Below are 23635 nucleotides of genomic sequence, written 5' to 3' on the forward strand. Positions count from 1 at the left end.
GACGATATACGCTGCTGCTATATGTCCACTGCTGTCCTATAATAATTATAACAACAACAACCACAAGTCCCATACAGTGTTGTTGTGTTGTGCTGCATCAGACCAGTGGTAGTGTCCTGTCTCATCAGTCATTCCAGTGACGATATAAGCTGCTGCTATATGTCCACTGCTGCTGTATAATAATTATAACAACAACCACAAGTCCCTTACAGTGTTGTTGTGTTGTGCTGCATCAGACCAGCGGTAGAGTCCTTTCCATCAGTTATTCCAGTCATTCCTGTGCCACATATTGTCTCATATAACTCCCCAAAAATAATGGAGAAATTTTTTTTTGAGGTTAAAATAGGGAAAGATCAAGAACAACCACTTCCTCCTAGTGCTGAAGCTGCTGCCGCTAGCCATGACATAGATGATGAAATGCTGTCAACGTCGTCTGCCTAGGCTGATGCCCAATGTGATAGTAGAGGGCATGTAAAATCCAAAAAACCAAAGTTCAGTAAAAAGAACCAAAAAAAGAAATTTAAATCGTCTGAGGAGAAACGTAAACTTGCCAATATGCCATTTACGACACGGAGTGGCAAGGAACGGCTGAGGCCCTGGCCTATGTTCATGGCTAGTGGTTCAGCTTCACATGACGATGGAAGCCCTCATCCTCCAGCTAGAAAAATTAAAAGAGTTAAGCTGGAAAGAGCACAGAAAAGAACTGTGCGTTTTGAAATGGTATCACAAATCAACAAGGAGAGTCCAAGTGTGTCGGCAGTTGCGATGCCTGACCTTGCCAACACTGGACGGGAAGAGGTGGCTCCTTCTACCATTTGCATGCCCCCTGCAAGTGCTGGAAGGAGCACCCACAGTCCAGTTCCTGATATTCAAATTGAAGATGTCACTGTTGAAGTACACCAGGATGAGGATATGGGTGTTGCTGGCGCTGAGGAGGAAGTTGGCGATGAGGATTCTGATGGTGAGGTGGTTTGTTTAAGTCAGGCACCGGGGGAGACACCTGTTGTCCTTGTGACGAAGAAGCCCATTGTGATGCCTGGGCAAACTACCAAAAAAGCCACGTCTTCGGTGTGGAATTATTTCTCCACAAATCCGGACAACAGGTGTCAAGCCATCTGTTGCCTCTGTCAATCTGTAATAAGTAGGGGTAAGAATGTTAACCACCTAGGAACATCCTCCCTTATACGTCACCTGCTGCGCATTGTTCAGAAATCAGTGTCAAGTTGTGAAACTTTGGGTAAGAGCGTAAGCAGTCCACTGACACCTAAATCCCTTCTTCCTCCTGTACCCAAGCTCCTGCAAGCCACACCACCAACTCCCTCAACGTCAACTTCCTCCTCAGTCAGGAACGTCCGTAGTCCTGTAGGCCATGTCACTGTCAAGACTGAGGTGTCCTCTCCTAACTGGGATTCCTCCATAGGAACCTTGAGTGGTACGCCTGCTGTTGCTGCCGCTGTTGTTGTTGCTGCTGGGAGTCAATCGTCATCCCAGAGGGGAAGTCGGAAAACCACTTGTACTACTTCCAGTAAACAATTGACTGTCCAACAGTCCTTTGTGAGGAAGATGAAATATGACAGCAGTCATCCTTTTGCAAAGAGGATAACTGAGGCCTTGACAGCTATGTTGGTGTTAGATGTGCGTCCGGTATCCACCATTAGTTCAGTGGGACTTAGAGAATTATTTGAGGTACTGTGTCCCCGGTATCAAATCCCATCTAGGTTCCACTTCTCTAGGCAGGCGATACCAAGAATGTACACAGACGTCAGAAAAAGAGTCACCAGTGTCCTACAAAATGCGGGTGTATCCAGTGTCCCCTTAACCACGGACATGTGGACAAGTGGAACAGGGCAGACTAAGGACTATATGACTGTAACAGCCCACTGGGTAGATGTATGGCCACCCGCAGCAACAACAGCAGCTCGTTCCTAGGCAGGCTAATCTATGTATCACCGCTTTCCTTAAGAGGCACACAGCTGACAACCTCTTACGGAAACTGAGGAACATCATCGCAGAATGGCTTACCCCAATTGGGCTCTCCTGGGGATTTGTGATATCGGACAACGCCACCAATATTGTGCGTGCATTACATCTGGGCAAATTCCAGCATGTCCCAAGTTTTGCATATACAATTAATTTGGTGGTGCAGAATTTTTTGAAAAATGACAGGGGTGTGCAGGAAATGCTGTCAGTGGCCCGAAAAATTGCGGGCCACTTTCGGCATTCTGCCACTGCGTGCCGAAGACTGGAGCGCCAGCAAACACTCCTGAACCTGCCCCGCCATCAACTGAAACAAGAGGTGGTAACGAGGTGGAATTCAACACTCTATATGCTTCAGAGGATGGAGGAGCAGCAAAAGGCCATTCAAGCCTATACATCCACCTACGATATAGGCAAAGGAGGGGGAATGCACCTGACTCAGAATGATTTCCGTCTTGTGCAAGGTTCTCCAACCCTTCGAACTTGCCACACGTGAAGTCAGTACAGACACTGCCAGCTTGAGTCAGGTCCTTCCCCTCATCAGGCTTTTGCAAAAGCATCTGGAGAAATTGAAGGAGGAGCTAAGACGGAGCAATTCCGCAAAGTATGTGGGACTTGTGGATGGAGCCCTTCATTCACTTTGCCAGGATTCAAGGGTGGTCAATCTGTTGAAATCAGAGCACTACATTTTGGCCACCATGCTCGATCCTTGGTTTAAAGCCTACGTTGTATCTCTCTTTCCAGCAGACACAAGTGTCTAGGTGCATAGGTGCAAAGACCTGCTGGTTAGTAAATTGTCAACTCAAGCGGAACGTGACCCATCAACAGCTCATCCTTCAATTTCTCCCGCCACTGAGGCTGCAAGGAAAAGGATAAGATTTCCTAGCCCACCCGCTGGCGGGGATGCAGGGCAGTCAGGAGCGAAAGCTGACATCTGGTCCGGGTTGAAGGACCTGCCAACGATTACTGTCACTGCATATGATTCTGTCACCATTGAAAGAATGGTGGAGGATTATATGAGTGACAGCATCCAAGTAGGCATGTCAGACAGTCCGTATGTATACTGGCAGGAAAAAGAGGCAATTTGGAGGCCCTTGTACAAACTGGCTTTATTTTACCTAAGTTGCCCCCCCTCCAGTGTGTACTCCGAAAGAGTGTTTAGTGCAGCCGGTAACCTTGTCAGCGATCGGCTTAGGAGGTTACTTCCACTTAATGTGGAGAAGATGATGTTCATCAAAATGAATTATAAATTCCTCCAGGAAGACCTTTACCAGCAATTGCCTCCAGAAAGTACCTGTGATGGTGGATTCCAGTGGGGACGAATTAATACTCTGTGAGGAGGATGTACATAGTGAAAGGGGTGAGGGATCGGAGGATGAGGATGAGGTGAACATCTTGCCTCTGTAGAGCCAGTTTATGCAAGGAGAGATTGATTGCTTCTTTTATGGTGGGGGCCCAAACAAACCAGTCATTTCAGCCACAGTCGTGTGGCAGACCCTGTCGCTGAAATGATTGGTTTGTTAAAGTGTGCATGTCCTGTTTATATAACATAAGGGTGGGTGGGAGGGGCCAAGGACAATTCCATATTGCACCTCTTTTTCTTCTTTGCATCATGTTCTTTTTGGGGACTAGTTTTTTTTTTTTGTGCCATCCTGTCTGTAACTACAGAGCCACTCCTAGATGGGACAGGTGTTTGTGCCGCACACTTGTGTTGCTTAGCTTGGCCATCCAGCTACCTCATTGCACCTCTTTTTCTTCTTTGTATCAAGTGCTGTTAAGGGACTAGTTTTTTTTGTGCCATCCTGTCTGTAACTGCAGTGCCACTCCTAGATGGGCCAGGTGTTTGTGCCGCACACTTGTGTCGCTTAGCTTAGTCATACAGCCACCTCGGTGCAACTTTTAGGCCTAAAAACAATATTGTGAGGTGTGAGGTGTTCAGAATAGACTGGAAATAAGTGGAAATGAATTTTATTGAGGTTAATAATACCGTAGGAGCAAAATTACCCCCAAATTCTTTAGCTGTTTTTATCAAAAATCATCCAAAACCAAAACCAAAACACGAAAGGGTGGTTTTGGCACAACCAAGCCAAAACCAAAACACGAAAGTTGAATAGAACCAGTACGGACGGTGTAATGGAGAGCATTACTGCCTCACAGCACTGAGGTCATGGATTCGATTCCCACCACAGCCCTAACTGTGCAGAGTTTGTATATTCTCCCCGTACTTGCATGGGTTTCCTCCCACAATCCAAAAATATACAGGTAGGTTAATTGGATCCCAACAAAATGAACCCTAGTGTGAATGTGTGTGTGCATGTGACAGGAAATCTAGATTGTAAGCTCCACAAGGGCAGGGATTGATGTGAATGGCCAAATATTCTCTGTAAAGTGCTGCGGAATATGTGTGCACTATTTAAATAACTGGTAATAATAGAAACAAAACCAAAACACAAAAAGTGCCCGCCGCACATCTCTAATTTTATATAAAGATTTATGGGACCTTAAACCTGTGCCATATAATGTATTTACTTTACATTTTACGGCCTGAACCAGCTGTCTGCCGTCCGCTCCATGTGACCAGGGAAGATGCCACCATAACAGGCTGGATATACCGTATGGGGGGGGGGGGGGGGTCTTCAGTATGCCGACTGACGGGATCCCGGCGCACAGTATACCGGCGCCGGGATCCCGACAGCCGGCATACCGACACTTATTCTCCCTCGTGGGGGTCCACGACCCCCCTGGAGGGAGAATAAAATAGTGTGGCGCGCGTAGCGTGCCACCGTGCCCATAGCGTGGCGAACGCAGCGAGCCCGCAAGGGGCTCATTTGCGCTCGCCACACTGTCGGTAAGCCGGCGGTTGGGCTCCCGGCGCCGGTATGCTGGTCGCCGGGAGCCCGACCGCCGGCATATCGTAGTGAACCCGTATGGGGAACTGTGTAATGCGAGCCTGAGACTGGTAAGGTCTCACAAATCATAGAGCAGCTTCTTAAAAGGGATTCTGTAGTAGCTGCATGGAGAAATCACCTCAGACGCCATGGCGCTAAGTGGTCACACCATATAGATGAACCCTATATCCAGAGCTGGATTACTAATAGGACAACTGGGTATGTAGCCCATGGCCCCCACACAATGCTACATCACCAGCTTTGGGCAGGCTGATGAGGGGGCAGGGCGCAGGCTGCAACAAATGATGTCTGGGCAGGCAACATTGCCAAAGAGGGCAGGAGAGCTGAGTCAGATGAGCACCAGGGGTTTGACCGTGCCATAGCAGATGCTCCTTCAAAGATCCTGCAGGTTCTAAGATTTTACAGTAGGTCACAGGGTGGTGAGTAGCGGTGGGTATAATAATAATACATTAAGACCCATTTCTTTACCAAACCCAGCCAAATCTCATCCTAACCCTCTGTTCCACGCTCTCTATGTACCCCATCTGTGTCACCCCTGTCTGTCTACCCCTCCCCTTAGAATGTAAGCTCTCACGAGCAGGGCCCTCTTCCCTCATGTGCTTATCCTTTTCTTACTTTAATAATCCTCAACTGCCCAAATCCTGCAGTTTTTTGGCCACCTGGAACTTATCTCTGTCATTTACTGGTGTAGTTATGCTTAGTTACCCTGTACTTGTCCCATATTGTTTTTAACTGTAAATCACTGTTTTCCTGTTTTGATTATGTGCATATGTACTCTGTAATTGGGCGCTGCGGAACCCTTGTGGCGCCATATAAATAAAGGATAATAATAATAATAATAACAATAATAATAATAAATTTATTTCTATAGCACTCTTTCTCCAACAGGACTCAAGGCGCTTATACATAATGTGACTTGGGAGCACTGTGTGGCTAAATGTGAACTGGGGCACTACAGTGTAGCATAATGTGAACTGAGGATATTGCATGGCTTACTGTGAACTGGGGGCACTAAAGTATGTTCAACATATTTGTGGTGCTGGGAGCATTTACACATTGTGCTATTTATTTTGAATAACACCTGCTAGCATACCAAGACAACATTTTTCTTGGCAGCCCCCCCCCCCCCCCCCCCCAAATAGTTGCTCTGGGGCCCCCACAAACCTAAATCTGGCCCAGTTACATCAGTGGCTGTATACAGAGCCCATACCACAATAATACAACTCACTGTCTGCTGTATACAGAGCCTGCTCCCCAATGACATATACGTCACTGTCTGCTGTATTCAAAGCCTGCTCCCCAATAACATACGTCACTGTCTGCTGTATACAGAGCCTGCTCCCCAATAACATAAGTCACTGTCTGCTGTATTCAAAGCCTGCTCCCCAATAACATACGTCACTGTCTGCTGTATGCAGAGCCTGCTCCCCAATAACATAAGTCACTGTCTGCTGTATTCAAAGCCTGCTCCCCAATAACATAAGTCACTGTCTGCTGTATGCAGAGCCTGCTCCCCAATAACATAAGTCACTGTCTGCTGTATGCAGAGCCTGCTCCCCAATAACATACGTCACTGTCTGCTGTATGCAGAGCCTGCTCCCCAATAACATAAGTCACTGTCTGCTGTATGCAGAGTCTGTTCCCCAATAACATAAGTAACTGTCTGCTGCCTGCTCCCCAATAACATAAGTCACTGTCTGCTGTATACAGAGCCTGCTCCCCAATAACATAAGTCACTGTCTGCTGTATACAGAGCCTGCTCCCCAATAACATAAGTCACTGTCTGCTGTATTCAGAGCCTGTTCCCCAATAACATAAGTCACTGTCTGCTGTATGCAGAGCCTGCTCCCCAATAACATAAGTCACTGTCTGCTGTATACAGAGCCTGCTCCCCAATAACATAAGTCACTGTCTGCTGTATACAGAGCCTGCTCCCCAATAACATAAGTCACTGTCTGCTGTGCCTTTCTCTCAAGGCACCCAACAAACTGTAGGGGCTGTGACAGTATAGCCCCTTGGCCGTATACACCTGGCAGCACTGGTGCAACTTGGGGGGTAATTCAGACCTGATCGCTCGCTAGCGTATTTTGCAGCGCTGCGATCAGGTCAGAACTGCACATGCGTATGCACTGCAGTGCGCACACGTGTTGCACGGGTACAAAGAGGATCGTTGCTGTGCGATGGGTTTTACGAAGAATTCATTCGCACAGCCGATCACAAGGAGATTGACAGGAAGAAGGCGTTTGTGGGTGTCAACTGACCGTTTTCTGGGAGTGTTTGGAAAAAGCGGATGTCTGACGTCAATTTCCGGCCCCGAACAGGCTGAAGTGATCGCAGCGGCTGAGTAAGTCCTGGGCAACTCAGAAACTGCACAAAACTTTTTTGTACCGCTCGGCTGCACATGCGATCGCACACTTGCAAAGCGAAAATACACTCCCCTATGGGCGGCGACTATCTGCTCGCAGCAGTGCAAAAAAAACCTAGCGAGCGATCAGGTCTGAATAAGCCCCTTGGTGCGGCCCTTAGATAAATGTGCAATAGGAATAAGTCATTAAAGCCCTGATTCAGCATGAGTTGTAATTTTACGAAAAATCGCAAAACTATAACTCATTTCTCCAACATGCGGGGGACCAGAGCACAGGGCAAGGCTGCCTCGCATGACTTCCCCCCCTGCTAAAATGCGAGCAGCTGCAAAGGTAGACGAAGCGCAGTCATCTTTTGGGTCGTAGCAGCTGCATGTGACATCACGCAGCCACTGCGGCCCAGGCACTCCTGCGTTGTCCGGTCCAATCCCCCACCCAACGCGGCATCAACGCCCATAAAACGCGGCGTCAACACTACATCCACCATGCGAATGCCTCTACCTGTCAATCAGACATAGGCGTTCGCATCTCACTGTGTGCGCGCGTGCTGTGCGGCGGCTGCTCGTGCACACACGCAGTGCACATGGGCTTCAGTATGCGAACACATCGTACATGCGATTCATACTGAATTAGGCCCTAAGAATCTTCTTTTAGTTACTTCCTGTCCTGCCCTTTAGACATCACAAACCAATATATAACATTATGTGTTACTTATCTGACACACGGTTATATAGGAGCCCAAGGGCCATTACCTCTCACACTCAGACAGTACCTTGTTCTGTAATGAGAGTCTGCAGAATATCCGGAACTCTCTTTCTGTCTCCGCTCAGTGGAAAGCAACAAACTGTTTACAAAGAGAGAAAGAACGTGCTGCGAGGTCTCTGGCAGGGAGGAGTCGCTGTTCCATCACTTTCCCTGGGCCGGGAGCCAGTTTACTACAGAAGAGAAAATCCTGCTACTCCCAAGAGAAAATGTACATTTCTATGCTATGCGGTCAGCACATGTTCATCCTTCCACACATCTGACAACACAATTACACAGTAACATGAGTGTGATCTGAGGCAGGTCTGTAAAATGCTGTAGCCCGTAACAACCAGTCACACATCTGCTTTCATTTTCTAAGCTAAATGAAAGCACCTGATTGGCTGCTATGGAATGCTGCATCTCTCTGGATAAATGTCCCTACTGGCATTAACCATTTCAGTGCAATAGCTGTAGGGTGACTGTATGATGATTCTGTACCAAATGAAGGAAACTATAGCTAGGAATCTTAGGCATAGGCGTTTCTATAATGGTGCAAGGTGTGCGGAGTATATGGGGCCCTGGGTCTAGGGGGGCCCACACCACACCACACACCTGTCACCCATATACACTGCTCAAAAAAATAAAGGGAACACTAAAATAACACATCCTAGATCTGAATGAATGAAATATTCTTATTAAATACTTTGTTCTTTACATAGTTGAATGTGCTGACAACAAAATCACACAAAAATTATCAATGGAAATCAAATTTATTAACCCATGGAGGTCTGGATTTGGAGTCACCCTCAAAACTAAAGTGGAAAAACACACTACAGGCTGATCCAACTTTGATGTAATGTCCTTCAAACAAGTCAAAATGAGGCTCAGTAGTGTTTGTGGCCTCCACGTGCCTGTATGACATCCCTACAACACCTGGGCATGCTCCTGATGAGGTGGCGGATGGTCTCCTGATGGATCTCCTCCCAGACCTGGACTAAAGCATCCGCCAACTCCTGGACAGTCTGTGATGCAACGTGGCATTGGTGGATGGAGCGAGACATGATGTCCCAGATGTGCTCAATTGGATTCAGGTCTGGGGAATGGGCGGGCCAGTCCATAGCATCAATGCCTTCGTCTTGCAGGAACTGCTGACACACTCCAGCCACATGAGGTCTAGCATTGTCTTGCATTAGGAGGAACCCAGGGCCAACCGCACCAGCATATGGTCTCACAAGGGGTCTGAGGATCTCATCTCGGTACCTAATGGCAGTCAGGCTACCTCTGGTGAGCACATGGAGGGCTGTGCGGCCCCCCAAAGAAATGCCACCCCACATCATTACTGACCCACTGCCAAACCGGTCATGCTGGAGGATGTTGCAGGCAGCAGAACATTCTCCTTGGTGTCTCCAGATTCTGTCACGTCTGTCACATGTGCTCAGTGAGAACCTGCTGTAGCCCCTCTTTTGCGGCTACCACAGTGTACAGTTGTCTTTTCTATTATGTGTGCCTCCACCCAAGCCGGGTCCCTGTTCAACTAAATTGAAAAGGGGTGTAATAAGGGTAGACTTGGGAATACCCTCTAGCATATATTCTATTCCTCAAATTCACAATTAATATTATAATCATTCTTTTATATTTCAGGTTACCTGAGGGACCGTTCTACCTCGTTCCCTTTTGGCAATGGTAAGTATTCCGGAGAGAAATTACAATATAACAATAGCAATTTTATAATTGCATAAAGAGATATTTACTGTTCTAATAAACTCTAACAATAGGTTTCTACTATATATTTAACATGTAACAGTTCCTGGTCCCTATGACAGACACTTTGAATAACTAGTCAAAACCACATAGGAAACAACACAATGCACTACAATAGCAAATAGTTAGTATTAGTCCAAGCACATTCCAGTTGTTTTCTCTTATTTAACTGGCATGCGTGTAGTCATCCACTAGGTTGGACCGATTGAGACTATAGGGCAGGCCTGGCCAACCTGTGGCTCTCCAGATGTTGTGAAACTACACATCCCAGCATGCCCTGCCACAGTTTTAGCCTTCCCTAATAGCAAAACTGTAGCAAAGCATGATGGGACTTGTAGTTTTACAACAGCTGGAGAGCCACAGGTTGGCCAGGCCTGCTATAGGGTATATATATGCATATATATATAAATGTTTCCAAGTTATAAGGGTAAATGGGGTATTAATTTCCTTGAGGTATGGAGAGAGCTATCCCAATTGATCAGAGTCCACTGTGTCGGTTTAGTAGCTCACTTATTTCGTGTAATAAGGTAGATAATAAATGACTGAAGTTTCTTTCCTTACTTGTGATTATTAGGGATAATTCATGTATCCATTCATCAACTATAAGATGTAACAGGGGAGAATTGATTTCAGAAATCCTTAAGGTCTGCTTCCAATCGCTCTATCATGTTCAGAGTATAGGCCCCGCCCAACTCGACTACCATTGGTGGGCAGTGAATCCTATGGGCTCTACAAAGCTAGATATGGTAATGTATAACTCTGCTGTGAGTGATCCGTTAGAGGGCTGATCTGGCTGTCCGCAGTAAACTCCTAAAGGGGTAGCTGGCGTTACCTGAGTGTCGTACTGTGGAAGGTATCTCTGGAGGTGAATACTATCCTCCGCTCTCCCGGTTCTGTGAGTCTCAGCCGCGATCTCCGATCTCCCAGCTCCACGGGTCATCAGTGCTATATCTCCCCGTTGCTTAGCTACCTCTAGCCGCTGTAGGATCTCAGCTCCGCCGGACAAGTGCAGGAAGTCCGTCCCGCCGCGTCCGTCTCACCGAGCTGTCTCTCCTCCGATCCCTCTCTGCGTACTCTCCCTTCACCGGCTCCAACCGCCCTTCTCCCCAACGTTCTCATCCGGGTCTCCTTTTTGGCTGTCCTCGCTCTCCCCTGCCCAGGAGTCCCGCGAGCCGACAGCTGGTAGTTTATAGTTTATCTTCGGCCACGGGCCAAACTTAATGTTGTCCGGATTACAGTCCTCTTACATCATAATAATAATAATAATGCAGCACATATCATACATTTCATATTACAAAGAATTACTAAACATACTACACCTACGCTTACATCAAATTAATACAGCACGTATAATACATTTCATATTATAAAGGATTACTGGTCATACTACAGTCTCCCCCTGGTGACAGGATGTCTCCTTATAGTAGGCTTAGATATCTTTGGCCTGTCACCACTCTTCCTTCCCCACAAAGGTCAACATCCAGTTAGAATAGTGGGCAACAAATTACAACAAATTACCAACATACCCATAATAAGGCCATGAATATATGATGTTCGGGTGAACATACCGTGGTTCCTCACTGGGAACCCCCAACTGATCATACGTTAGTATTAATGGTGGTCTATCTGACCGAATAGGTCTAATTCTTTGAGGTCTTGGTGTAACAGCTTCACCCAGGGGTTCGTCTTCATGACAATACGAGTTCTCCTCTGCATCCCCTTTTCCCTCATTGGTACCCTCAAGGGTGCCTTCCCAATCATGGACAATATCACCCTGAACCAGTGGATCTTCCCTTTGTTCCTCCAACCCAGGGCCAAAGCATCTACCTCCCCTATCCAATGGAACTTCACTATAGAAATACCCTATTCTCTCTTTATCTACATCAGGGAGCATTGGCTCAAAAGGATCAGAACACGGTGACGTAGCTTGATCTGATATTCGGATGAACTTGGGTTCTCTATCATGGTCTTATTTAGAGCATTCACCCGACTCCCTTTGAAATATAATATCTTGTCCTACCGGCAACAAGTGATGTCTGCGGTATGTAACAATTGGTCCATCGACCCCTTCCGGACTTAATTGATAGACCGGAATTCCAGGAAGTTGTTGGATAATCGTGTAAGGGGTCTCCCTCCATCTATTCGCTAGCTTTTGTCACCGGGGAGTTCCCAGACGGCGGACGAGCACCCTATCTCCCGGTAGTAGTTCCTATTCTACTACTTTTTTTTATCATATAATCGCTTGTTTTGTTCACCCTGCTTTACAGAGGCTTGATGAGCTAGCTCAAATGCTTCTTTTAGTTCTTTCTTCAACCGAGTAACATACTGCGTGTGGGTAATAGCTGGAGGGCTAGTTGTACTGGTCCCGAGGCATACATCAATAGGTAGTCGTGCCTCTCGGCCAAACATCAACATATAGGGGGAATATCCTGTAGCATCATTAACTGTGCAATTATACGCATGTACTAGTTGACAGACATGTCTTCTCCACTGATTTTTATCCTTCACATTGAGAGTTCCCAGCATATCAAGTAATGTTCGGTTAAATCTCTCAGGCTGCGGGTCTCCTTGTGGATGGTATGGCGACGTCCTTGATTTCCGGATCCCACAGCAACGACATAGTTCTTTAATCAAGTTGCTTTCAAAATCTCGCCCTTGGTCAGTGTGAATTCTAGCTGGCAACCCGTAATTCACGAAAAACCTCTCCCACAGAGTCTTAGCGACTGTTATCGCCTTTTGATCTACAGTGACATACGCTTGCGCGTACCTAGTAAAGTGGTCGGTCACCATTAAAATGTTTCCTTCTTTCCCAGATGGCCCTTCTAGAGATAAAAAGTCGAGACAGATGAGCTCTAAGGGTCCTGAACTGTCCATATTTATCAATCGAGCAGACGGGGAAGAGATTGTTTTTCTCAAAATACAGTTCCGGCAATTCCTACAGTAGTGATCTATGTCCCTATTCATGAATGGCCAGTATACTCTTGCTGTAATCAATTGCTGGGTTTTATCATACCCCAGATGACCGTGATGGTCATGCAGTGAATGCAACACCATAGGAATGTACTCAGAAGGTAACACCAGCTGGTATCGAACTATCCCTTTCCGAGTCACTGTCTTTCGGTGTAATATTCCTTGTTTGAAGACTAGTCTTTTTCGTTGCCGTAATAACGTTCGAGTAATGTCAGATATCATGACTCCATCCTCCGATCAATGTTTATTAGTCATACAATTAATGGCGGTGGCCAAATTAGAATCTTGAAACAGATAATTCCAGCGCGTCACCACCCCCAAGCTTATACAATATGGGTTATATGTGCTAAAATAAGCAGCTCTCAACTGGACAGTACTGACCTGTCCACACAAAAAACAGCACAAAGGATAATAATAGATTATCAGAGAGCGCATATAGCTTTATGGCTCAGATTTATTGCATATATAATAAAAATTCAGATAAACACATGTACATATAAAATTTAAATAAACAATCAATTAAAAATTCCCCCTGCTGCAGCGGATCAAATTTTAAATGGACACTGGTGCTATGTCCAAATTTGTAGCGCTTGGTATAACCTTATCTTCAATTTAAAAAGTCCCGAACGGTGTGCAGTCCAATTTAAGAATAATTTAATGCCTGCTGTTTCAATTCAGCTGTAAGTATTTTTCCACTTACTAATAGAGATCTCTTTGTGTATCTGATAACAGCAGGCTTTCCACTCCGTTAATTACTGCCGCTGAACGGCCAGATGCTTTGAATGCTTATGCTCCGGTATCTGTGTTAAAAACCTTTTTCCTCCACTCTTACTGTGCTAATAGGCCATATTTGCAAGATTGTCCACCTTATACTCACAGCCAGGAGTATATCCGTTTATTGTCCGTGGACGGCCCCCGTTGTAGGTCTCAGTCACAGTTGCGAGGAGGCACCTATAGCGAGGTGCACCGGAGATTCTCCAAAGCCGGTCAGCTTCCAAACAGACAATAGTACCAAGATGTAGTACTTGACGTTGATGTTCTTTCTGCTACCAGCGGCTTATGGTCAAGTACTACATCTTGTCTATTTAAAATTTGATCCGCTGCAGCAGGGGGAATTTTTAATTGATTATTTATTTAAATTTTATATGTACATGTGTTTATCTGAATTTTTATTATATATGCAATAAATCTGAGCCATAAAGCTATATGCGCTCTCTGATAATCTATTATTATCCTTTGTGCCAAATTAGAATCTTGCAATTGGGCTTCTCTGATCTGTTCTTTGGTCAACACCTCAAGTCCTCCCATTTCAGTCTGTGCTAACCAACAATACACCACTGGTACAGCAGCTGCAGATGCTCCCAGTGCACTAACAATATTTTGAGGTTTTTCTTGAATGCAGGTCATCTGATAACATAATCGTTGTAGAATTGGTGCAGGAACTTCTACCCAATCATCGTTGGAACTATTAGCAGCAATCTTGGGACCTCTTGACCAGGCGTCTGCATCACTATTACTCGTCCCAGGTCTGTATTTTAAAGTGAAATTATAATTGGCCAAGGCAGCCAACCATCGATGTCCGGTGGCGTCGAGCCTGGCAGTGGTATTTATGTAGGTCAAAGGGTTATTATCCGTGTAAACAGTAAATTCCGTTCCATAGAGGTAGTCATGGAATTTATCGACTACAGTCCACTTTAAAGCAAGGAATTCAAGTTTATGCACTGCATACTTCTGTTCACTATCAGATAGACCTCGACTAACATAGGCGATGGGTCGTAGCTTCCCTTGCTGAGACTGATATAACACTCCTCCCAACCCATCGAAGGAAGCATCTATATGTAATTCATAGGGTAGTGCTGGATCTGCATACGCCAGTATCGGTGCACTGGTCAAACACTGCTTCAATTGGATAAATGCGTCTTCACACAGACTGGTCCATCTCTCTCCGAACTCTTCCATGGGCTTAAAGTAACCAGTAGGGGTACCGTGATATTTTTCCTTCAGGCGGCGGTTATTCGGAGCATAACCTTTGGTTAGTTCTGTGAGTGGCCGGGCTATTCTAGAATACTGTGGTACAAACCGACGATAGTATCCACAGAATCCCAAAAAGGAACGCAGTTCTTTCAGGTTCCTCGGACGTGGCCACTGTGATACGGCTTTTGTTTTTTTCTGGGTCTGTGGAAACTCCTTCCCGACTGACAATATGCCCAAGATACTTTACGGTGGTCTGGCAGAACCTACATTTATCAATAGATAATTTTAGCCCCTTATGTTGGAGCCTGTCTAATACTTTGAGCAACCGAGCGTTGTGCTCAGCAAGGGTCTTCCCAAAGACAATAATATCGTCTAGGTATACTAGCACGTCTCGGTAGCACATGTCCCCTACCGTCTGTTCCATGGTGCGCTGGAAAGTAGCAGGAGCCCCCTTTACTCCTTGCGGCATCTTGAGAAATTCGAAAAACCCGATCGGGCAAATAAAGGCCGTTTTAGCTCTATCTTCAGTGCTCATGGGGATCTGGTAATACCCACACCTCATATCTAATACCGAGAACCAGCGGCGGCCCTGCAGGCAATCCAGAGCCTCTTCTACTCGGGGTACTGTGTATTGGTCAGCAATCGTTCTGTTATTCAGAGTCCGATAGTCAATACACAGTCGGATGTCACCGTTCTTTTTCCGTGCCACCACGATCGGAGATGCATATGGACTTTCGGAATCCGCGATCACGTGATTTTCCAATAGATCCTTTAGATGTTTCCGAACATCATCAAAGTCGGCTGGAGCGAGTCGACGTGACCGTTCTCGGAAAGGCGTAGTATCACTTAACCTAATCCGATGTTCCACCCCGACCGCTGTTCCTAGATCCCATTCTTCAACTAAAAAGACTGATTTTCGGTTTGACAGTTCTTCTAATAGTTGTTCCTGATCTTGTCTTGTCAGATCACTATCCTGGAAACATTTCTGTAACTTAATGACAAAACTTTCGTCTTCTTTTCTTTTTGAAACTATCTCATAAGTAGTAGTGGGAATAGTTGCCCTGTTACTGGACGTAGTTTGGAGGGCAGAACATGGGCCCTCCATTCCTTTCGGCGGAACAACACTCTTGCGATAAACACCAATCTGCGAGGGTCTTGAAAAGATGTGAGTTGGTCCCTACTATAACAGGCACGGCCTCTCTGTTCCCAGGGGGGTCAGGACAAATCAAAGCAATAAAAGGGAGAGGAATTGCTGGCTCGGCTAAAAACGGATGGAATTCAATATGAGTCGCAACATAACCTAAGTATGGGTATTTTTGGTCACTTAACCCCATATCACTAACCCATCTACAGGTGATATGGGTACATCAGACAGATGTTGAAGATACCAGCTTTCAAAGATTATGGAGACTTGTGAGCCACTGTCCAGTAACACTTTACATAGTTGACCATTTATAGCTGCTTGTATCACAGGGGCCTTTCCCATCATCCCGTCAGGAAGGGTCGTAGGCCACCCAGTACCCCCCCATTGCACACACCACTATTGTTCGGGAGTCGATGCGGGGTTCATCGACGTCCCTCCCAGGTTTTCCGGCGGACTAATATTCCGCCTTTCATCAGTGTCAACATTCAAACTATAGTTCCTCCCCTGCGGGCATTCAAATGATCGGTGGCCCATCTGGCCACATCTATAACAGATGATCTGGTCTCTGTTCTCGATTCGTCGAGCAGATCCTCCTCCTCTTCCACAGTTTGTTGTCAAAGAGACATTTTGCTGTAAAGTTATTATTTGATCTAGTTTTTTGTTCTGCTCCTCTAACAATTTATATAGTTTCTCATTGTGAGAGTGAATATTAGCAAGGGGTTCCACTGGGGATGGTACCACGACTTTCATTCTTTTAAGGCTTTTTTCCCTATTTTCAATTTGAACTTCTTCTAACTTTACATCCTTAATCAACTCACTCAATGTTGGGGGCTTGGCCCCGGACCCACTACACCTGAGTCGTTGAGCCACTGGGTTAGTAGTTAAAGCTCCTCTCAATAATTGTTTGAGGTGCCGCTCATCAATTTCCGATGATTATATCCCTCCTTTATTAAGGAGTTTTTATAGAATCTTGTCTATCCGGTAGATGAAGTTGGTAAGAGTTTCAGAGGGTTCCTGATAGGTTTGATTCAGACGGACTAAAATATCCCCTAGGTCTTCCAACGTTCCAAAGGAGTAATCCAGAGCATTAAAGTAATCTTTCAAAGTGGCAGTAGGATTACTGCGGCGAGTGGCATGGATGATCCCCATAGCAGGGCCTCTTAGCCTCTCCACGATCCTCTGCTTCTTAATATGTTCAGGGCAACGCCACTCTTCTGAGTGTTGTACGGCTGCTTCCCGCCAGGCTTCATATCCTTCTTCCCCAGTGGGTACTGGTAGTATTCCAGAGAATATTCGTAGTCACCGGTACCCTCCTTCGTAGTGCCAACGTTCAAAATGGCTCACCACTTTGTCCATGACGGTTTTGACTTGGGGCTCTATGATCTCACTAGGGGGGTCTTCAAGTAGAGAAGGTTGAGGATTATCCCCTCTGTTTTGAGAACTTTCCTCTCGTACTACTAATATCTCCCCCAACCCACTGGTCTCAGGGCCCTCCCGGTTGATGTTGCTAAGATCCCGAGGCCACATTATCTACCATCTTCTGATCACTTCTTTTCCTACTAATACATTGGCAGGAATCAGAGATGAATCTAAGTATTCTTGGGTAGTTATCAATACGGCCCGAATTTCCCCAGTTTCGCCCTTCCACTTATCCACTAAAATTGGCACTTTCACTACCCATAGTTTCTGTATCTCCTTAATCACATCCTCATCCGTGATGCCTACAAAATCTCCCACAATACCTAGACTGCATTGTACATCTACACCATGATCCTTACACCAGCGATATATATCTTTCTCGTTTATAAATTTCATGGTCGGATAACAGGTGAGTGTATTACTATCAATCTCAGCAGTGCCTCCAAATGTAGCCCCTCTTTTGCGGCTACCACAGTGTACAGTTGTCTTTTCTATTATGTGTGCTTCCACCCAAGCCGGGTCTCTGTTCAACTAAATTGAAAAGGGGTGTAATAAGGGTAGACTTGGGAATACCCTCTAGCATCTATTCTATTCCTCAAATTCACAATTAATATTATAATCCTTCTTTTATATTTCAGGTTACCTGAGGGACCGTTCTACCTCGTTCCCTTTTGGCAATGGTAAGTATTCCGGAGAGAAATTACAATATAACAATAGCAATTTTATAATTGCATAAAGAGATATTTACTGTTCTAATAAACTCTAACAATAGGTTTCTACTATATATTTAACATGTAACAGTTCCTGGTCCCTATGACAGACACTTTGAATAACTAGTCAAAACCACATAGGAAACAACACAATGCACTACAATAGCAAATAGTTAGTATTAGTCCAAGCACATTCCAGTTGTTTTCTCTTATTTAACTGGCATGCGTGTAGTCATCTACTAGGTTGGACCGATTGAGACTATAGGGTATATATATGCATATATATATAAATGTTTCCAAGTTATGAGGGTAAATGGGGTATTAATTTCCTTGAGGTATGGAGAGAGCTATCCCAATTGATCAGAGTCCACTGTGTCGGTTTAGTAGCTCACTTACTTCGTGTACTAAGGTAGATAATAAATGTCTGAAGTATCTTTCCTTACTTGTGATTATTAAGGATAATTCATGTATCCATTCATCAACTATAAGATGTAACAGGGGAGAATTGATTTCAGAAATCCTTAAGGTCTGATTCCAATCACTCTATCATGTTCAGAGTATAGGCCCTGCCCAACTCGACTACCATTGGTGGGCAGTGAATCCTATGGGCTCTACAAAGCTAGATATGGTAATGTATAACTCTGCTGTGAGTGATCCGTTAGAGGGCTGATCTGGCTGGCCACAGTAAACTCCTAAAGGGGTAGCTGGCGTTGGGAGACTTGTCACTCACTTAGTCTCTAGTAGCTGTCACCACTCTCCAAGTCACATCCCAAATGGCTTTACCTGAATGGCGTACTGTGGAAGGTATCTCTGGAGGTGAATACTATCCTCCGCTCTCCCGGTTCTGTGAGTCTCAGCCGCGATCTCCGATCTCCCAGCTCCACGGGTCATCAGTGCTATATCTCCCCGTTGCTTAGCTACCTCTAGCCGCTGTAGGATCTCAGCTCCGCCGGACAAGTGCAGGAAGTCCGTCCCGCCGCGTCCGTCTCACCGAGCAGTCTCTCCTCCGATCCCTCTCTGCGTACTCTCCCTTCACCGGCTCCAACCGCCCTTCTCCCCAACGTCCTCATCCGGGTCTCCTTTTTGGCTGTCCTCGCTCTCCCCCTGCCCAGGAGTCCCGCGAGCCGACAGCTGGTAGTTTATAGTTTATCTTCGGCCACGGGCCATACTTAATGTTGTCCGGATTAAAGTCCTCTTACATCATAATAATAATAATAATGCAGCACATATCATACATTTCATATTACAAAGAATTACTAAACATACTACACCTACGCTTACATCAAATTAATGCAGCATGTATAATACATTTCATATTATAAAGGATTACTGGTCATACTACACTGCTTTCATCTGTGAAGAGCACAGGGCGCCAGTGGCGAATTTGCCAATCTTGGTGTTCTCTGGCAAATGCCAAACGTCCTGCACAATGTTGGGCTGTAAGCACAACCCCCAAGTTTGGACGTTGGGCCCTCATACCACCCTCATGGAGTCTGTTTCTGATCATTTTAGTAGACACGTGCATATTTGTGGCTTGCTGGAGGTCATTTTGCAGGGCTCTGGCAGTGCTCCTCCTGTACCTCCTTGCACAAAGGCGGAGGTAGCGGTCCTGCTGCTCGGTTGTTGCCCTCCTACGGCCTCCTCCACGTCTCCTGATGTACCGGCCTGTCTTCTGGTAGTGCCTCCATGCTCTGGACATTATGCTGACAGACACAGCAAACCTTCTTGCCACAGCTCGCATTGATGTGCCATCCTGGATGAGCTGCACTACCTGAGCCACTTGTATGGGTTGTAGGGAGGTCATACAGGCACGTGGAGGCCACACACACTACTAAGCCTCATTTTGACTTGTTTTAAGGACATTACATCAAAGTTGGATCAGCCTGTAGTGTGTTTTTCCACTTTAATTTTGAGAGTGACTCCAAATCCAGACCTCCATGGGTTAATAAATTTGCTTTCCATTGATAATTTTTGTGTGATTTTGTTGTCAGCACATTCAACTATACAAAGAACAAAGTATTTAATAAGAATATTTCATTCATTCAGATCTAGGATGTGTTATTTTAGTGTTCCCTTTATTTTTTTGGAGCAGTGTATTATATTTACCCCTCCGGAGTACTGCAGCAGTGGTCCTGACTGCAGACACAAATCACTTGGAAAATGGTCGCCACAGCCATTTCCCAGTGATTTGCACATGCATACTGGAGATATCCCCTGGGAACAAGGCACAGACGCCAAGTTCCCAGAGACCTGCGCATGCGCAGTAGACTCTGGCATAATGCTCACAGAGATTCTGTTACAACGGGACAGGGACTGATGTGAAGGACAGATATTCTCTGTACAGTGCTGCATAACTGGTTGTGTTATATAAGTAAAATGTACTTAATGTTATAGTTTGATATACAGTAATATACTACATACCTCCCAACCTTTGTACTTTGTAGTGCGGGACATGTCGTGCCTAAGGCGTGGCCGCAGCTGGGAAGGGGACGGGGTCTCTTGAAAATGCGTGGAGCCTCAGGAGAAGGGGTGGGGCATCACACTACAATCCCCATTTGTTGTTGTTTTGGGGGGGTGCCTAGCGCTCCCCGAGCAGCTCCCCAGCCTCTTCCGCTCCTCCCTGCACTGTTCAAATGCCATATGCACGGCATCTATTCAGTGATCACCGGCTGCTTTGCAGAGCAGTGGTGATCACTGCTTCTCCCAACTGTCCGCTCCGCCCGCGGGACACTGCGACCCGCCAGAAGGACAGTGGGACAGTGTCCGAATAGCGGTACTGTCCCGCTGAAATTGGGACAGTTGTATGATACTACATCTGTACAAGTGATAGAGTTGACATGTTACATGTTATATTTGCTGGCTTACTGGATAAACATAAATGTTTCAGAGTTTTATGTCTCTAGTCAGGAGCTGTTCTTGGTGCGGACAAGCAGTGCCTGCGCCCGGGGCGCTGCGGCCTGGAGGGCGTGGCCGCAGTGACCCCGCTGGCCCTGCCGCCTGCCCGCACCCCGCTCCCTGGCCGCAGCAGACGCCGTGGGCTGTGTGGGCGTCCGCTGCAGCCGGCTCCAGTGACAGACACTAGAGGTCATTATTGACCTCTAGTGTCTGTACGGCGCTGCTATGGGAGAGACGTCATGACGTGTCTCCCAGATGGAGCAGCAGCGGTCGGGAAGCAGGAGCGGGGCAGTGGTAAGTATTGTTTTTTTTTTTTGTGTGTATTTGTAAGCGATGCTAAGGGGCACAGCGACAGGGGGCACAGCAACAGGGGGCACAACTACTGGGGGCACAGCTACTGTGGGCAAATCTACTAGGGGCATAGCTACAGGGGGCAAATCTACTGGGGGCACAGCTACTGGGGCCACAGCTACAGGGGGCATAGCTACAGGGGGTAAATCTACTGGGGCTAATCAACTGGGGGGCACAACTACTTGGAGCAAATCTGGGGGCACAGCTACTGGGGGCAACTACTGGGGGCACAACTGTGGCCACGCCTCTCCCCTATGAAGCCACACCTCTATTTTTTTGCCTTCGGCGTGCACTAACTGTTTTGCCGCGGGGTGGAGTGGGGGTGGTGGGGCGCCAGTAAAGACTTTCGCACTGGGCGCCATAAGGTGTAGAACCGTCCCTGTCTCCAGTCATCAAATGCCCATCGCCTTATAAGTCACATTGGGGCAGATGTATTAAGCCTGGAGAAGTGATAAAGCAGTGATAATTGCAAGGTGATAACGCACCAACCAATCAGCTCCTGTCATTTTTTTTTAAACTCGTAATGATTGGCTGGTGCATTATCACTTTCCATTTATCACTGCTTTATCACTTCTCTGAGCTTAATACATCTGCCCCATTCTGTGCTGTAGGTTTAAAGATTATTCTAAGGGGCAGATGTATTAAGCCTGGAGAAGTGATAAAGCAGTGATATTGGGAAGGTGATAAAGCACCAGCCAATCAGCTCCTAACTGTCAATTTACATATTGGAGCTGATTGGCTGGTGCGTTATCACCTTGCACTTATCACTGCTTTATCCCTTCTCCAAGCTTAATACTTTTGTAGAAAAACAACTTAACCTCAGACATGAAAACCAGCTGATTGTGTGCTCACATTACAAACAACAAACACATTAACAGTAAATATTTACTTTTTACCAAAGGCCACGTGCGGCTTATATACAGTTCCAGGGTTCTCCAATAGTAAAAAACCTCTAAACCTTTAACATTCACACATCACAAAGTAAAACATCATGTGTGTGTGTGTGTAATCTGATGCAGGGTTACATAGTCGGTATCCGGACTCCAGGTCGACAGCACAAAGGTCGACACACCTTAGGTCGACGTCAATTGGTCGACACACCTTAGGTCGACATGGACAAAAGGTTGACATGGACAAAAGGTCGACAGGAACAAGGTCGACATGGAAAAAGGTCGACATGAGTTTTTCACGATTTTTTTCTTTTTTTTTAACCTTTTCATACTTAACGATCCACGTGGACTACGATTGGAACGGTAAAGTGTGCCGAGCGAAGCGAAGGCACCATGCCCGAAGCATGGCGAGCGAAGCGAGCCATGCGAGGGGACGCGGTGCACTAATTGGGGTTCCCGGTCACTCTACGAAGAAAATGACACCACAGAAACATAAAAAACTCATGTCGACCTTGTTCCATGTCGACCTTGTTCATGTCGACCTTCTGTCCATGTCGACCTTTTGTCCATGTCGACCTAAGGTGTGTCGACCAATTGACGTCGACCTAAGGTGTGTCGACCTTTGTGCTGTCGACCCTCAGTCCCAGACCCACATAGTCACCATGTGGCCTCATAGAGTGTTCTGTGTCCGAAGTCCACACATCAGCTACAAGTCTCCTATTTGTCTCTGGTCAATGGAAAAGCAACAAAGTGATTGCACAGACGGAAAGAACACGCTGTGATGTCGCTGACTGGGAGGAGTTGCTGTCCCATCACTTTTACTGGGCCAAGAGCCACTGAAGAGGGGGCGAGGGTAAATCCTCTTCCCCACGTAATCTGAAGCATGTTTATAAAGGGAGGGTGGGAAGGGGTTAACACAAAATGGTCTGTGAAAGGAATCACCACATCACTTGCTTTAATTTCCTAAACAACATGACAGAATCTGATGGGTTACCAGGGGTTGCAGCATATTTTTGCACGTGTGCAACTTTTGAAGACTTGGGGGTCATTCAGACCTGATCACTCGCTAGCAATTTCTCTGACAACCTAGTGGATGCTGGGAACTCCGTAAGGACCATGGGGAATAGCGGCTCCGCAGGAGTCTGGGCACAACTAAAAGAAAGCTTTTAGACTACCTGGTGTGCACTGGCTCCTCCCACTATGACCCTCCTCCAAGCCTCAGTTAGATTTTTGTGCCCGACCGAACTGGATGCACACTAGGGGCTCTCCTGAGCTCTTAGAAAGAAAGTATATTTTAGGTTTTTTATTTTACAGTGAGACCTGCTGGCAACAGGCTCACTGCAACGAGGGACTAAGGGGAGAAGAAGCGAACCTACCTGCTTGCAGCTAGCTTGGGCTTCTTAGGCTACTGGACACCATTAGCTCCAGAGGGATCGACCGCATGGAACTGGCCTTGGTGTTCGGTCCCGGAGCCGCGCCGCCGTCCCCCTTACAGAGCCAGAAGCAAGAAGAAGTCCGGAAAATCGGC

General features: G+C 46.3%; 1 protein-coding gene across 2 annotated transcripts in view; it reads right to left on the reverse strand.

Annotated features, from left to right (window-relative positions):
- The window catches only part of LOC134965589 (membrane-spanning 4-domains subfamily A member 4D-like), a 103164-nt gene extending 94845 nt beyond the window's left edge, over window positions 1–8319 (reverse strand). Inside the window, exon 1 of one of the 2 annotated variants that reach the window (XM_063941944.1) lies at window positions 8002–8319. The gene's annotated coding sequence lies outside the window, so the exon portion shown is untranslated. The remainder of the gene's footprint in view (window positions 1–8001) is intronic. The other variant, XM_063941943.1, reaches the window with a different exon arrangement.
- Between the last annotated feature and the right edge of the window lie 15316 nt (window positions 8320–23635).

Source organism: Pseudophryne corroboree, chromosome 10, assembly GCF_028390025.1.
Source record: "Pseudophryne corroboree isolate aPseCor3 chromosome 10, aPseCor3.hap2, whole genome shotgun sequence".
Lineage (NCBI taxonomy): Eukaryota > Metazoa > Chordata > Amphibia > Anura > Myobatrachidae > Pseudophryne > Pseudophryne corroboree.